The following is a 15,145-nucleotide window of genomic DNA, read 5'->3' as shown; positions in this document are numbered from 1 at the left end:
AGAAGGTAATATTGTAATAGAATGCGACTGTTGTGCACCTAAATGCATAGGGCACTGCAGAGCTACTATTGATATTGTTGATTTTGACTAGTGTGTTGTGCAATGAAAGCAAACAGTGTGTAGGCCGGAACTGTTGTATCTTCCACTGATTTGCTGCTTTCAATGCTCAGAGCATTTTACTGCTGCACAAAGAAAAACTGCAAGAAATTTCGAGGCGTCACCGTCAAAATGGGGCCTAATTTTGAGTTGAATGCCGAGCTCAGCTCGGAGCTCTTGTCCTGCATCTGTGGCTCCCAGCCCTGCACAGGTTGTCAGCTGCCAAGGCAGACGGAGATCAGAATCTCTCTGGAGCAGTTGATCAACCTGTTTGCTGAAAAGGCACAGGTAAGGAGCCTCACCCCAACACCCCAGGCACTTGAACACATTGTTTGCGGTGGAGCTCACATTGCTTGTGGCCTGCCAGACGGTGGAGGGTAATCTGATGCACTGTTGGGGTGGATTTAACCAAAACATTTATTTTCTAAAAGGTATTTCAGGGTGTAACCCTGACTACAGGAGCTGTTGTTCATTTGCTGCTTTTTCTCCTGTGCTAATATGCAAAAGTTACCGTGTCTGTGTCAGTGATGAAACACTATATAGGTAAATAATGATATTTTCCTTACATTGATATTAGAACAGAATGATGGCAAAAGAAAATTGTTCTAGGAACAAGTTGACAGCTGTTTTTTAAAAAGAGTCCAAGATAAAGAGATTTTTCCTGCTGTGCACGAGAATTCTCTGCTATTTTCCAGACCAAACACATGCCCTGACACCATCTCTGTAACTACCTTTCTCCTGGTTAGATTCTGAAGCACCAACATATTTTTGTATATAAACTTTTATTGATTTAGTTAAATTCCTGGCTTGGTTTCAACTTTGGGGATTAAAAAAAAACAACCAAAGGGATTTTTTTCCCCCTACACTTAGATTTATTTCATTTCCTGGGTACATTTTGGAGATATCAATGCCAGTAAAATGGCAGTGTTTCTTGTTCGAAGTTTGAAGGTATTTCTGCATTTGTCTCCATGGGCTAACTCATTCAGTGGGAAGTTCACAGAGGAATGTGTTTATTGTGTTTGTCACATTTTAATTGAAAGCAACCTTGAGTGACCTTTTATCTGCATTTTCACAAGTTGTAATAAATGGTAATTCTTCAACCCCTTTGTAGAACAAAAGACAATTTTACAATTTTACAAAGATCATTCAGCAGCTGTTATTATAGGTACGTGTTTACCTGGTAAAAACATAATGCTGGAGAAACTCAGCAGGTCAAACAGTGTCCTTCATATAAAGATAAAGGCGCCATTATTGTCATGTAATTCTACATTTGGAATGTAAATTCTTTAACTTTTGTCCACCGTAGGGCAGACAGAGAGTCGCCGCTTTGTCCAGCGCCCTTCACAGGAACCTACAGCACCTGGTGTTCTTAGACGGTCTCCCCTCCAAGTACTGACCAGCCCTGAGCCTGATTAGCTTCCGAGATCAGACAATTTCTGGCGTATTCAGGCTATTAGGCTTCTAAGAGCAAAAATAAAGATACATGACCAACATTTCAGACTTGAGCCCTTCATCAGGTATGAGCAAAATGTAGGCAGGTGACCAAACAAAATGGTGATGGTGGCAGGAGGAGGAGCACGGTCCCATAGACAGGAGATAATTGGTGGATAAGGAAAGGAGAAAACACCAACGAGCAGGGGGAGGAGGGATGGCTCTGTGAATGGAGAACCTGCTTGTGGGACTGTGCTCCTCCTCCTGCCACTATCACCATTTTGTCTGCAGACTTTTGTTTTTTCCTCATGAGCTTACCTGGAAGAAGTTTTGAATTGAATTGAAAAGAATTACAGTAAAACCACTGTTATCTCAAGCAACCGGCAGCTTCAAGTGACTGGCAAAAAAATTGTGGAAAAATAAATAGGTAAAAATGCGCGTTTAAAATTGGTGTGCTTCACAAATGGGTCACCAATTACGCAACACTGTGACAGATTATAGATATGTTTTTGGGAGATAAATTGGGGCAGGTTTTAGTGTAGGTCACATACAAACACTTCAAAGTAGATCTCATTTAAAATACTGGAGCTCTGCTCAAGCCAAACAGTCTGGCTCCAAGATCCTTTGCAAAAGCTTTGGAGAATGCCCAAGAGACTTCACTAATGGATTGTTGTTTTGAAAAGCAACAGATGAAAGAACTCGGAGGAGTAGGTTCAGAGCCAAAGGCTGTCTGGGAGTGCTGTTTGCTATTCTAAGAGGGTCATGTGGTTTTATGTAAGCAGAGCGAGAGAAAAAACAGGCATAACTCTGTGAGAGAGAGAGAGAGAGAGAGAATTCAGTTCTGCAGTTTTACAGTCAGCAGCAACAGCTGGGACTGGAACAGGACAAGCTGGCAAGCTTGTGGAAAAACACATTTGGAAGATGGGTTGTGACTACTTAATTCAGCCTGGTCAAAGCCCTTGTGATTCATACAAGAGGAATAAGGGAAACAAAAAGGAACTCTGTGGTGACCTGAAAGAAAGAGGTTATCATCTGGAAGACCCTGATGGGGCAAGTTTCTTCAGCAAGACACTGAAGTGGCTGATTAAAAGGGATCAGTTGTGGGTGTCTAGTGAACAACAAATCTCTCTCTGAAAACTGACAAGTACCTTCCTGAGCAGTAACCTGAGCAGTATTCTGTGCACAATATAAGAATTGCCTGCAACCAGTAAACTTGGAGGAGTGAGAAGTGAGATTGGACTGTGAATCAAATAACTTTTCTAAACTTACACACACATTATATACATGTGCGCTTAGAATTAGAAGCAGGTTAAGTTAAGTTAGTTAAGTTAAAAGTGATAAGTTAAAGTGTGATCCTGTTTTCATGTTTAAAGATAATTAAAAGCAACTTTTGTTTAAGTAACCATTTGGGTGAATTTCTATTGCTGCTGGGTTTTGGAGTCCTCTGGGCTCGTAACACACACAAACTCAAGCTACCAGAAAATTCACTTATCTGGCATCTACCAATCCTCATAGGTGCTGGATACCAGGGGTTTTACAGTAAATCATTTATTGAATTGTTTGTTGTCATCTACACCACGGTACAGTGAAAAAACTTTGTTTTGCTTGCTATCTTGTCTGGAGAAACACTCTTTCATCTGGTTGCATAAGTACAGTCAGATGATAATAAGCTTGAACTTGAAGTCAACCTCTGCAGTGCAAGAATAAAAACATGTTGTCACATAAAATAAAAGTGCAAGGTATGGTGTTGAAAGGAAAAGCACAGTTAAAAAGTGCACTATATGATTTTATACCAATAGGAAGTCCATTCAAGGGTTTGATAACAGCAAGAAAAGAAAGTGTCCATGAATCTGGAACTGTTTTTTTTTGCATAGTTATGCATCTTCTTCAAGGGGGGGGGGGGGTGGGGGCTGCTGGAGGAGAAGAGAGTGGAATGTGTCCTTTGATATGCTGACTGTTTTCCCAAGTCAGTGGGAGGTGAAGGTACAGGGGGAGTTTGATTCTTGTGATGGCTTTGCCCACATTCACAATTCTCAAGCTTTCACAAATTTCAGATTATTGTCATAGTACATCCATGACATGACATACAACCCTGAGATTCTTTTTCCTGCAGGCGAAGGGTAGTGCAAAAAAAACTTTACTCAACGTACACATGTAAACAAGCTGACTGTGCAATGCAGAGAGAATAAAAAATCAGTAAAGTGCAAAAATAAGAGTCCATTAAATAAGTACCTGATTGAGTTTGTTTTTGAAGAGTCTGATGGTAGAGGGGTCACAAGGATAACTCTCTGCAGTTTCGTGTAATCTTGAGCAGATCAGTTCCTGTACTAAGCTGTGATGCATCTGGGCAGGACACATTTCAAGGTGCATCTATGAAAATTTGTCAGAGAATCTGGCGTCTCCTTGGGCTTCGAAGAAGTAGAGGCATTAATGTGTTCCCCTGGCCACAGTGTCAATACGGTCAGATGAGGATATGTGGTTGGTGATGTGAACTCCACTTCACCATCTTCCCTTCAGCACCTTTTGTACTGGCTGGGGTATGCGCTCCAGTTTGCCTTCTGCGGTCGACGATCAGTGGCTTCTGTACTGTGTATCCTTTGAAATCAGAGTAGTTTGCAACAGGTGACCTGGGTGAAGAAGATTGTCAATGGATAAAAAATAGATGAGGCAAAATTAACAATCCGTTTGTATAAAAAAAGGGTAAATTCTATCTTAATTAAAGATATGATCCATGATAAGCCAATATTAAACTCATGTTTGACTAGTTAACTAAATAAAAAGTGAAAAAATATATATTCTTGGTTTACTTTTTGATTTGCAGTTCTCCCAGCATAGATTAATATCCATTATTTATAATAACATATTAGATTTAAAAACATTCTCAATGTCCAGGATTAAGAATGATTGGCAATGCGATTTGAATATATCATTTTCAGTCCAAGACTGGTGGTGTGTTTTCTACTCTTACCTTGATTTATGACTCCTCATTTTGTGCATGACCTTGTTTGTTTACAACTTAAAGTGGTGTATAGCATACACATGTCCAAATTCAAATTATCTCAATTTTATGTGGCTGTCGATCCACTATGCAATAAGTGTAAAATCTTTGAAGCTACATTGATTCATATGTTCTGGGAATGCCATAATTTAGAACAATTTTGTAAAGATATATTTCAAACTTTATCAATAATTCTAAAGATCAAATTAGAACCATGCCCTCTCATTACTTTGTTTGTTTTATCTCGAGAAGAGGATATATTATCAACTTCAACCCAAGAGAGAATTTTAGCTTTTATCTCGTTGATGGCCAGACAAGCAATTTTAAAGATCACTCTCCACCCACTCATACTCAGTGGTTACATGATGTTATGTCCCATTTAAGTTTGAAAAAAAAATTAGATACAACATTAAAGATATTAAGTTTCAATTTGACAAGATGTGGGGGCCCATTCATAGATTATTATCATAAATGGAAGATTTAAGAAGTCTGGATGCTCCGGAGACTCTCCGTCTGATGTCCAAAAGTCTCAACTTGATCCATATCTTTACATCCTTACAAGTTAACCTTGGTTAGAGGGAGGGGTTAGATTAGTCAGAGGATTTTTTTCTTTCTTTTCTTATCTTTTTATTTAGTTAACTAGTCAAACATGAGTTTAATATTGGCTTATCATGGATCATATCTTTAATTAAGATAGAATTTACCCTTTTTTTATACAAAGGGATTGTTAATTTTGCCTCATCTATTTTTTATCCAAAACTCTACTGGGATATATTATGAGAAAGGAAAAAGTAAAATAAACAATTATGGATAGGCTTTTGATTTACATCAGATGTTCAATATGTGACATGTATATGATATGACCTGTTGTTTGTTACTATTTTAGATGACTTGGTATGTAGGATTTAAATATTAAACTCAATAAAATTATTTTAAAACAAAAGCAAGTGCAGAGGAATGGCTCTCTGAGGCCCTCTGCTGTTGAAGAAGTTTAGTCTGGGGGCAAGTCAGCTTAACATGGAACGTAGAAATCCACAGCACAGTATCAGCCATTCAGCCTGTGGTGTTGGTCCAACTTAATATGCTACTCAAATGCCGAGAATGGCATTAATATTGACTTATCTGGCTTTCATTAAACCCCTCCCCCTCACCTCACTTCTTTCTACATCACCTTCCCCTAGCTCTGTCTCTCCATTCCGTCTCCTTTGGCACAAACGTGATAAATTCTCACCTCATCTCTTATCATATCCAATTATCACCCTTTGTTGTTCTGGATTCCTCTCCCAGCCAGAACTGTCTGCACTCTGAGACTTTCTGAGATTTCTTGCTTCTGGCTCATTCTGTTTATTCCTTGAAGAAGAGCCAAGCCCAAAATATCGGCGATATATCTTTGTCTCCTATGGACAGTGAAAAGATTGGCTTATTCCCGCTTTTCAGTGTGTTTTTACCTCCTGCAAAACCCTCCATTTTTGTCAGTTCCACGAGCCTAATGGTCTCATAAAATGTCCTATTGCACCTGTCCCCACAACCATTGCCAGCAGTGCATTCTGTGTGAAAAACTTGCCTCTTACATCCCTCCTGTACTTATTCACAAGAACCTTAAAACTGTGCTCCCTCATGTCAGCCATTTCAGCCCCAAGGAAAAAAAGCCTCTGGCCATCTACACAATCAATGTCTCTCATCATCTTGTACACTTCTATCATCCTCTGTCTCTCCAAGGGAACAGACCAAGTTCACCCAACCTATCCACACAAGGCATGCTCTCCAATCTAGGCAGGTTCAGAGCCATGCCCTCCCCAATGAGTTATCGTGGCCCCCACCCACCCGCAGCAGTAGCGTCACTAGCATCATGTGGTTTCGTCTTCATGCGCTATAAGCACACGCACTTGTCAGGTATGTCAGTGACAGTGGTGCACGGAGGTATGGTGCCCACCCCCCCCCCCCCCCCACATGATGTGAATTTTCGAACGTCAGTTTGTCTGGAACTGCTACCCCACGTTTGTTACTCTCCAACCCAATGATTCAACCTCTCCACGTCTGTGCCGCCAGAATCTTTTATTCTTCTACGTTCCAACAGGTATTGCCCATTCCTACTCAAGTTCTCCTCATAGGCTAACTCCTGTTTCCCAAGAATCAATTGAGTGAATTTGTGTTGTATTCCATCCAAGGTAAGTCCTTCCTTCCTTAGGAACCATGGCCAAAACTATACGAACTACTTAAGTACTAAATGGAAAACCATCTTTGGATTGATATTTCTGTGCTAACAGTCAGAGAAATCTTTATACCATGTGCATGCTTTCCAGGACCTATGCCCTCCAAAAGAAAGGATGATCACCAGGAAGCTCCTTCATAGTGTAATAGGCAATTCCTGCCCTCAAAACTGAGTACAATAAATATATAATTTCATATAATTTATATGGAGTATATATTTTGCACACAAATCTGGCTCAGTGTCCCCCAAACCTCATTATTGCATCAATAATTTGGAAGTTGAAACCTCATATCATTTTCTATCAATTAGTGTGCCAAATCCAAGCCATTATTTTCACCTGTAACATTTATAGCTATATAGAAAAGAGTAAAATTATTGCTTTTATATATTGAAGTTTATTCATCACAAGGCAAAAAATATAAAGATGAGCTTTGAAGTCCAATTGCCATTGCAGGAAATGTAGCACAGGAAGCTCACATTGAATGTGATAATGAGCAAACATCTATTCTGTAAGAAAGGGGTAAAGCTCAGGATTCTGTTGACACCGTGGTGAAGCGAAAAAACACACAAATGCTGGAGAAAATCAACAGGTCAAACAGTGCCTTTATGTAGCAAAGGTAAAGATACCTCACCAACGATTCGGGCTTGAACTCTTCATGTGCATTAGATGAGAAATATTGGCCAAGGCTGGGTTAATTTCTCTGCTTTTCTTCATGATAATGCCCAATCTTTAATTTCTTTAATAACATTGGTTGTGAAAAGTAATTGTTGCTATAATAAAATTAGAAAATGAGGGAAACTTTCAACAGGTCAGAAAGCATGCGTGGAAAGACAAACAGGGTTAATATTGCAGGTCAAAGAATGGGCGACTGAAAAGTTAACTTTGTTTCTCCTTCCACAGATCCTGAGCTGCTGAGGGTTTCCATCATTCTCTACTATTATTTAAGATTTCCAGCTTTTGCAGTTTGTTGAGTTTCAGTTATTGCTTCCAGGCTACCGTCTCTTTTGTTTTGTGACCAACTGTTCCCTAAGTTGTGACAAAATGGTACTGGAGCCAATCTGCAAGAAGCTCAACAATAATCAGAATCAGAATCAGAATCAGAACTGATTGCCACAAACAAGCCACAAAATTCATTGTTTTGTGGTAGCATCAATGTGCAAACATTCGTATAAGCTCCCTTACAAAAAAATAAATAAAACTAGTGCATGATAAGTCAAAGTCAGGCAGTGTCTATGGTTTCATTGATCATTCAGGAATCTGATGGCAGTGGGGAAGAAGCTGTCCTTGTGCTTGTCTTTAGGCTCCTGGACCTTTTTCCTGATGGTAGCAGAGTGAGAGGGCATGGCCTGGGTGGTGGGGTTCCTTGAGGATAGAGGCTGCTTTCTTAAGACACCGCCTCTTGTAGATGCCCTCGATAGTGAAGTCTGGTGCCCATGATGTTGCAGGCCGAGTTACCAATCCTCTGGAGTTTTTTCTGTCCTGAGCGTTGGAACCTCCAGTGATGTAACCAGCCAGAATGTTCTCCACGGTACACCTGTAGAAGTTATCTTGAATCCTCGGTGACGTACCAGATCTACTCTAACAAACATCGGTTATGTATTTTTATCTTTGTTTTATAATGGCCACTGCTTGACCTTCTGAATTTCTCCAGCTTTGTGTGTTTTTACTTCAACACAGTGTCTGCAGATTTTTGTGTTTTACTTCTACCTCACAGTCTTCATCTTTCACTTGTGTCAGACAATACAACTGTTTATCAACTGTTAAGAACCTGCAGAGAAAAATGGCGGCGCTAAAGGAGCTGCTGTAATGGCAGCGCTGCCGCTGGTGTGGACCCGTGGGCAGCGATGAGTGGAGATATAGCGCTCCCGCAGGTTCCAACTGCCCAGTCAACTGTCATCAGCTCCACACAGGCTTTAAACAGCCCGTTAAAAGAGCCGACGGTAGTTTCATTTAAAATTACACAACCGTGGGGTCTGCACCCAAGAATGCGGCACCTCTGATAGGCAGCAGCCATGAGGGGTTGCGGACTCCAGGGGAGAGAAGGCCTGGCACAGGGCATCAGAAAATGGGGAGACCAATGGGGACGGTGCCATGGTGGTGGACCAGTGAGAGCCCTCTGAGGGTGAAAGATCCTGCATGCAACGGGCTGCTGTTGGCTCGAGGCAAGGAACCCAAGGAGGCTGTGGTCTGCTGGAGACTTCTGTTGGGAAACACGCACATGGGCTGCGGACTGCTGGTTTCTGGCTTGAAACTGGCTGAAAGGGTACTAGGTATCAGAACTGGGATGTGAGGGGGTGTTGAAGATAATGAAGGGTTCCTGACCTTGTCAGAGGTTCAGATCTGGAGCTTAGATTGCTGATGGCTTGGACTGGACTCTGTGTGGCTGTGGAAGCTGCGGAAGCATTGGAGGCCAATCTATGGACACTTGGTGACTCGGGGGGGGGGTCTCTTTTTCTTTTCTCTCTCTGACTTTAAGAGGTACTTCTGCATTTAAAAAATCTCCAGCAGAGGTAGGTTCTTGTTTAAATCTCTCCATTGGATAATTAGCTGTAGCCAATAGGAGCGAAGGAACCTCAAACCAAATGGCTATTGTTGGAGCAGCCAGCATGTGAGTGGCCCAGTGTAGGAGTGGGAATCTGAGCGTTGCCTCGAGAGGCATCAGCAAGTAAAGAATGAGGTGGAGGAGTTGAGGCAAGGTAAGGGCAGGATTTTCTTATTCCTTCCTCTTTAATAGCAGCCAGGGCAGGGACATACTCCTCTTGCAAAATCTGGATAGTCAGGGAAGCCAACAGTCTCCCTGATGACTTTATCTGTGAGAAGTGCATCCTAAAGCAGCTCTTTAAAGACCATGTTAGAGAATTGGAGCTGGAGTTGGATGAACTCCACATCATTCGGGAGGCTGAGGACACGATAGACACAATCACACCTGGAAGGAAGGAGGAAGGTAGTGGGATAACAGTCAGGAGAGGGAAAGGGAACAGGAAGGGAGTGCAGGGTACCCCCTGTGACCATTCCCTAGAGCAACAAGTATACCCCTTTGGACACTGCAGAGGGAGATGACCAAATGGTGGAAGAGGATGTGTTGGATGCGGAGGTTGATGGGGTGGTAGGTGAGGACAAAAGGGATCCTTTCCCTGTTGTGCGTAGGGGCGTAAAGGGCCAAGACAGATGTGTGGGTAATGGAGGATATGCGGGTAAGCACTGAGTTGATGGCAGTAGAGGGAAAGCCTTGTTGTTTCAAGAAGGAAGACATTTCTGATGATCTGGAATGGAAGTCCACATTCTGGGTGCAGGTGCGATGCAAAGGGGATGGAGAAACTGAGAGAATGGAATGGAATACTTCCAGGGGATAGGGTGAGAAGAGGTGCAGTCAAGGTCGCTGTGGGAGTTGTTAGGTTTATAGAAGATGTCTGTCGAGAGTTTGTCTCCCAAGATAGAAAAGGAGAAATTGAGTAAAGGGAGTGCATTGCTAGAGATGGACCAAGTGAATTTAAGGTTGGGATGGCGTTGGCAGCAAAGAGGATGAAGTCAACAAACTCATTGTGGATAGATGAAGCAGCACCGGAGTAGTCATTGTTGTAGCGGAGGAAGACTTGAGGGGCCTTGTCTGTCTCGGCTTGTAGCATGAATTGCTCCACGAGGCCAACGGAAAGGCAGGAGTAGCTGGGGCCCATGTGGGTACCCATGGCTACCCCTTTGACCTGGAGAAGGTGGGATTGAGTGTACCTTGTAGTACAGCTACAGATCAGCAGGTATGATGTTGTGGTCACCACGGAGTTGCAACTAAAAGATGGGAGGTGAATGTCAAGGGTACGCACAACACGGAGTCGCGACTAGAGGATGGGAGGTGAATGTCAAGGGTACACACAACACGGAGTCGCGACTAAAGGATGGGAGGTGAATGTCAAGGGTACACACAACACGGAGTCGCGACTAAAGGATGGGAGGTGAATGTCAAGGGTACACACAAGGATAGGCAGATAAGCAGAGGATTGGCATGACTCTGTTGATAAAGAATAGCATTAAATCATTAGAAAGAGGTAACATAGGATCAGAAGATATAAAACCATTGTGGGCTGAGTTAAGAAATAGCAAAGGTAAAAAGACTCTTTTGACGATTTTACATACAGACCTCTGAACAGTTACCAGCATGTGGACAACATATTACAATGGAAAATAGAAAAGGTGTGTCAAAAGAGCAATGTTATGGTAGTCATTGAAGATTTTAACATGCAAGTAGATTGGGGAAAACCAGGCTGGGACTGGATTGCAAGAGAGAGAACATTTGTAGAATGCCTTTGAGACAGCTTTTTAGAGCAGCTTGTTGAAGAGCCCACGAGAGGATTGGCTGTACTGGATTGAATGTAATGTAATGAACCAAAGGCGCTGAGAGAGCTGAAGGTAAAGGAACCATTAGAGGGCAGTGATCATAATATGATTTTCATTTGACATTTAACAAGGAGAAACTAAAGTCAGATGTGTCAGTATTTCAGTGGAGTAAAAAGAATTACAGTGGTATTAAAGAAAAACAAATGAAAGTCGATTGGAAAGAGAAGAGCAGCAGTGGATGGAGTTTCTGAGGAAGATGCAGGATAAATACATACCAAAAAAAGAGGAATTATTCAAATAGAAAAATATCACAAATGTAGTTGACTGAGAAGTCAAAGTCAATGTGAAAGCAAAAATTAGTGGAAAGTTTTAAAAACTTGTGAAGGTAAATTAAAACCTCATAAAGCGGGAAAAGATGAAGTATTTAAGTAGGTGAGCAAAAAATATCAAAGAGAAAGCAAAAAGCTTTTTCAAATATATAAAGGGTAAAAGAGAGGTGAGAATAGATATAAGAACACTTGAAAATGATGCTGGAGAAATAATAATGGGAGACAAGGTGATGGAAGAGGAACTGAATGAGTATTTTGCATCAGTCCTCACTGTGGAAGACAATAGCAGAGTATCAGGGAAGGGAAGTGAGTGCGGTTCAGGGTCGGTACCAGGACAAGTATTAGGAGGCATTAGGGTAACTGGGACGGCACAATTTGCCGCTCAAAATCTTGCTCAGCAGAATGTGGGGGGGACTTGCCATGTTAAATCCAAGGTCCATAGGCCGTGCTTCTTCTTGTGTGCATGTGTTAGGGTCGGGTGGTGCATGCATAACGGATTGGAGCAACGGGGCCTAGCGTCACTAATGTCCTCCCTCCGACCGAAATGATGCTAGTGGAGCCGGTACTCCAATCTATTATGCATGCACCTGCCGGCACTAGAGAAAGCATGGCAGGACAAAGCCTACGGAGCCTGGGATGCTGTAAATGGTGGATAAGTGGACTGACCGGACTAAAATCAAACATTTGGTCACCCTCCATGGGTGAGGGGTCATAATACCTCATTTGGGGGACAATGCCCGCGAAGGCCCTCCCTTGGCCTTGACACTGGTGTAATTTCTGTTTCGATGGAGGTGCTCAGAAGGCTAAATGGTCTAAGGGTGGAGGAGTTTTTTGACTCCCCCCGACCATCCATTACCCCCCCCTGCTCCTGGACGTTCATCACCCCCTGCCCCCATCTATGTCCAGACGCAGCAGCAGGGATGCCATGTTGCCGAACCCAGAGTTCGAATGAGCACCACACTGGCTTGCAGCGAGAAACAGGTGGTGATGGCTCAGTGCAAGGGTAATGGAGTCCATAATCCCCAGGGCCAGAGCCAGGGATACGAAGAGCAGTTCCATCTGAATGCGGGATTATGGGTAGGGAAGATGGCCATTGTTCCCACACTGAGCCATCGCCGCCTGCTTCTCTCCCACTGAGTGCTGGGAGCCAAGTCACCTTTCCATAGAAGGTAAGAGAGGGCACTCATGGGGGTGCCTAAGGGGGCGTGAATGGGGGCAATGGAGGACGGGAGTGACAGGGGATGACCTACTCCCACCTCAACCTACCCCAATTCAAACGTCCAGCCTCTGAAAAACACTGCAACTCCGAAATCACCGCAATTGCAGTGAAAACGCCCTGCCTGGGTGAATATTTTTTGGGTATTTTTCCTTTACTTCTGTGTAAAAATGCCAATTGATCATGATCTTTCAGGAATCATTAGATTCTGGCATGGTCACTGAGGACTGGAAAATTGCAAATGTCACCCCACTATTCAAGAATTTGGTTCTCTCTCTCTGACTGTAAGTCTGGCTGTAAGAGGCACTAAGGAAATTAGTGCCAGTCCCAGTGGTGAATCTGACTGCCTTGCAGCAGGCAAAAAGAAATTTCATGCAATAGGACACCGTTTTATTACTATGACAATAAAATGAATCTTGAATCTTGAAGAAGGGAGAGAGGCAGCAGAAAGGAAACTATAGACCAGTTAGCCCAACAACAGTGGTTGGGAAGATGTGGGAGTCAATTGATGAGTTTATGGAGTACTTAGATGAACTGGATAAGATAGGCCAAATCTCCCATGGTTTCCTTAAGGGAAAATCTTAATTGACAAACTTATTGGAATTCTTTGAAAAATTGACAAGCATACTAGATAAAGAAGATGCAGTGGATTTTCTGAAGATCTTTAGCAAGGTGCTACACATGAGGCTCCTTAACAAGATAAGAGTCCATGGTATAACAGAAAACATACTAGCCTGGGTAGAGCATTGGCTGATTGTCAGGAAGGAGGGTTGAAATTCAGGGATCATTTTTCTGGTTAGCTGCCAGTTGCTAGTGGTGTTCCACAAGGGTCGGTGCTTGGGTCGCTTATTTTATGTTGTAAATGAATAATTTGGATTATGGAATGAATGGCTTTGTGGCCAAGTTTGTAGATGATACGAAGGTAGGTGGAGGAGCGGGTCATGTTGAGGAAACAGGGTGGCTGCAGAAGGACTTCAATGGATTAGGAGAATGGTCAGAGAAGTGACAAATGAAATATAATGTCGGAAAATGTACGGTCATGCTCTGCGGTAGAAAAATAAACAGATTATTTTCTAAATGGAATACCTTGAAGGTAAACTTGCATGTTGAGATGATGGTGAAGAAGGCAAATGCAATGCTGACATTCATTTCAAGAGGAATAGAATATAAGAGCAGGGATGTGATGTTGAGGCTTTATTAGGCACTGGTGAGATCTCACGTGGTACTGTGAGCAGTTTTGGGCTCCTCATTTAAGAAAGGAAAATGTTCAGAGGAGATTCACAAGGATAATTTTGGAAAAGAAAGGGTTATCATATGAGAAGTGTATGAGATATTTTGGCCTATACTTGCTTGAATTTAGAATGATGGGGGAAATCTTATTGAAACATTTTGAATGATGAAAGGCATGGACAAAGTAGATGTAGAAAAGTTGGTGCGAGAGTCTAGGACAAGAGGGCACAACTTCAGTATTGAAGGACATCCACTTAGAACAAAGATGTGGAGGAATTTCTTCAGCTAGTGGGTTGTAAATCTGTGGAATTTGTTGCCACAGGCGGGTTGGGGGACATTTAAGGTGGAGATTGATAGATTCTTGATTAGCTAGGGCATCAAAAGTTATGGGGAAAAGGCTGAGCAATGTGGGAAAATGGATCAGCTCATGATGAAATGATGGGGCACACTGGCTCAGCTGAATAGCCTATTTCAGCTCCTAGGTCTTGTGGTTTTATGGTCTTATGGTTGTTCCTCCAATTTGCAGGTGGTCTCAATCTAGCAGTGCATAAGACCAAAGACAGAAATGTCAGTAAGGGAATGGAATGGAGAATTGAAATGGGTGACCACTGGGAGATCCCTGCAATTGCATTGGACAGAGCCAAGGTGCTCAACAAAGTGACCTCCCAGTCTGCATTCAGTCTCCCCTATGTAGATGAGACTACGTTGGGAGTACCAGATATGGTAGATATCCCCTGCAGATTCTCAAATGAAATGTTGCTTCATTTGCATTTTTTCCACATGCTTTTGTCCCATTGAACTGGTATTGAACTGTTTACCTCAACTCCATTTATCCCCCCATTCCAGTCCCTCCCCACCTGCATCCATAATACTTCACACGCCCTCCATTACTTCAACAACTTCCAGTTCACTGAACTCGACCACCTCATCTTTACCATGGACATCCAATGACTATGCATCTCCATCCCCATACCAAAGGTATTGAAGCCCTTCATTTTTTTTTCTCAACAATGAGTCCTAACCAGTCCCCCTTCACTGCCACCCTCCTACAAATGGCAAAACTTGTCCTCACATCCAATAACTTCTCCTTTCACTCATCCCACATTTTCCAAGTCAAAGGAGTAGTCCTGGGTACACACATTGGCCCCTGCTATAACTTCTGTTACCATCAACTCAGCCCTCACCTGCATATACTCTATTACCCACACATCTGCCCTGGCCCCTTCTGTCCCCACGTACAACAAGGACAGGATTCCCCTTGTCCTCACCTACCACCCCAGCAGCCTCCACATCCAAAATCCAA

The 15,145-nt window shown here is 42.6% G+C and overlaps 1 protein-coding gene across 2 annotated transcripts in view; it reads right to left on the bottom strand.

Moving 5' to 3' along the window:
- Positions 1 to 3,765: 3,765 nt before the first annotated feature.
- LOC138744816 (leukotriene B4 receptor 1-like) overlaps positions 3,766 to 15,145 on the bottom strand; it is a 110,100-nt gene continuing 98,720 nt past the window's right edge. For both annotated transcript variants that reach the window (XR_011345773.1, XR_011345775.1), the window contains one exon: positions 3,766 to 4,154. The gene's annotated coding sequence lies outside the window, so the exon portion shown is untranslated. The remainder of the gene's footprint in view (positions 4,155 to 15,145) is intronic.

Source organism: Narcine bancroftii, chromosome 10 (assembly GCF_036971445.1).
Source record: "Narcine bancroftii isolate sNarBan1 chromosome 10, sNarBan1.hap1, whole genome shotgun sequence".
Taxonomy (NCBI): Eukaryota; Metazoa; Chordata; class Chondrichthyes; order Torpediniformes; family Narcinidae; genus Narcine; species Narcine bancroftii.
Note: the sequence above shows the minus strand (reverse complement) of the source record. Positions and strands in the feature narration are given on the sequence as shown.